Source organism: Triticum aestivum, chromosome 5A (assembly GCF_018294505.1).
Source record: "Triticum aestivum cultivar Chinese Spring chromosome 5A, IWGSC CS RefSeq v2.1, whole genome shotgun sequence".
In the NCBI taxonomy this organism is placed as follows: domain Eukaryota; kingdom Viridiplantae; phylum Streptophyta; class Magnoliopsida; order Poales; family Poaceae; genus Triticum; species Triticum aestivum.
Genome location: NC_057806.1, coordinates 447769469 through 447771932, shown reverse-complemented (window position 1 = coordinate 447771932; position 2464 = coordinate 447769469). Strand labels below are relative to the sequence as shown.

Below are 2464 nucleotides of genomic sequence, written 5' to 3'. Positions count from 1 at the left end.
CTTCCTCCGTTTCTAAATATATATTTTTTAGATATTTTACTATGAACTATATATAAAATATAATAAATGATTCTATACTTTAAACTATATATATATACATCCGTATATAGTTTGTAGTGAAATCTCGTACGAGGTATCATCAAGCCCATCGGCAGTTCTTTTTTTTTTAAAGCTGCAATCATATAAACACGCGCTACTCTATCACTTGAAATTCGAGAGGCAGGACCGGTTCCAACTGTTGGGTTTGACCGGCGGCGACACCAAGAGGAGTACTATAGTAGTTTACGACTTTAACGTAGGCTCCCAGCAGCCGTCAGTGAGAGCAACCCGAGCAATATTATAATGTCCGCACACGTGAGCGGTGAGCGGAGCACGGAGCAGGTCGAGCAGCCAGCGTCCATCCAATTCCAACCCCGTGGGATTGGCGTCGCCTTTCGCCGAACCACCCCAAACGACTGGCCGGCGAAGCATCTTTGCGTTGCACCCTACGTCCCTACCCCGGCCGGCAGCGGTCAAATCGGCGTCTCGTCTCGCCGTTATATAAGTGCGCGCCCCGCGCCTTCAGACCTCACAAACACATCAATCAAGCAAGCAGCGTATTCTTGAGGGATTCTGATCAGTCTCGGCCTCTCAGGGAAAGAAGAGACTGCCTACTGAACTCGCTGGTTTCGTGTGATCTAGAGCTCGGGAGTTACTCTAGTTAGAGCATCTCCAACAGCCGCGCTAAACTAGCGCCGCGCCGCAAATTAGACCGTCTTAGCGCGCGCGCAACGCGGCGGGTCGCTTCAGCGGGCGCGCAAAACCGACGCGCGCGTTATAACGGGTTGAGCGCGCGGTTGAAAATACTTACCCGCGCGGCGTATTTTGGGCGCCAGCTACAGTGCGCGGCACACTCGAGCGCTCGCGCCGCACTCTCTTCTCTTCTCGTCCTACGCCCCGCGCGCGCCGGCGCCGGCGCCCTGCCACCCACCCATGGACGCGCACACCGGCGCCCCGCTCACCCCGCTGTACCGCCGCCGCCGCCGCCGGAAACCCTAGCGCGGGAAGCGCTGGCGTCGCCACCGCCGGAGCTCCGCCGAGCGTCGGCCTCGCGCGCAGCCTCTTCTTGCCACCGCGGATGATCACGGCGCCGGGAGTCGTCTTCGGAAGATAAGGACGAAGACGAAGACGAGGAAGATGAAGATTGATGTGTCTTTCATGTCTTGAACTTTAGTTTGCATTTGAACTTGGTTGGATAAACTTGTGGGCATGATTTTGAACTTGTGGGCATGAACTTTTATTCATCAATTTGTTTGTGTCAAATTTCACATGTTCATTTTTGCCCAAAATATCATATATGCAAAATGCCCGGCGAGTCGCACGCGCTGTATTTTTGCACTCTGCTGAAGCGGCGTGCGCGCGCTGCATTATAGCGCGGCTGCTGGAGCCAGTGCAGGCGGGCGCGCAAAACCAGACGCAGTGCGCGTGATAAACAGGTTTTTTGCGCGCGGCGCTTAGCACGGCTGTTGGAGATGCTCTTAGTTGGCATAGAGTTGGAGATGGTGAGCCAGCACGGGGCGCTGCTGAAGGTGGGGCTGTTCGTGCTGGTGCAGGTGCTGGTGTACCTCATCCTCGCCCAGTCCTCCTTCGTCTTCTCCACCACCAAGACCCTCGGCCTCCCCGCGGCGCGCGCCCCCGCCGCATGGTCGCGCTGCTCTCCGACCTGCCGCTCGGCGGCGAGCCCTCGCCCCGCGCCGGCATCGTGGAGCCGTCGTCGCCCGTGGCCCTGGCCGCGCACGCCCACCAGAAGAAGGATTAGTTAGTGTTAGCTATCCACACCATTCTTTGATTGTTTGGTTCGTTCTTTGGGACTGTATATATATGTAAACTGAACTACACGCCGATGTGGTTTGTGCAGAAGACCACAGTGCGGTCGTGCTTGTGTTGGCTTTGACGAGAGACTTGCATAAGTTTTCTCTAAATAAAAGCTTTCATCAATTCTTGCTCATGCATCTACTTGAAAATAAAACCACAAAATGGACAAGTAGGTAAAACTTGCGCAAATCCGGTTGAAAATTAAAGTTGCTACACACAAGGAAAACCCACCGAAAGGATTATAAAAGCAACTTCAACGCAACGACCCAAACGAACAAGCCATGTCAACCATGTTTCACTTCACGCCTCACGTATCACATGCACTACTACTCAACCATGCATATGAGTGAAGACGGTAAATTTGAACTTTCATCCGTATTTTTTCTTTGGTTTTGAAGGACCCCTTATAAATGGACATTGCCGCTTGTGACCACTGACTGATCATCTAGCCTTTACCTGATTGGAGTGTCAAGGCTCCTTTTGTTCAAAGGAATAGTGAAGGAAAACATAGGATTTAATTTTTAAGTTGGTCCCTAGGGATCTCGATTCATTAAAAAGAGGTTGTCCGGTTAATTAACAGAAACCTAAGCTAAAACCATCACAACAACCC

At 52.2% G+C, this 2464-nt stretch overlaps 1 pseudogene; it reads left to right on the top strand.

Annotated features, from left to right (window-relative positions):
- Positions 1-582: 582 nt before the first annotated feature.
- Positions 583-1893, top strand: LOC123107131 (uncharacterized; annotated as a pseudogene).
- The last annotated feature ends 571 nt before the right edge of the window (positions 1894-2464 follow it).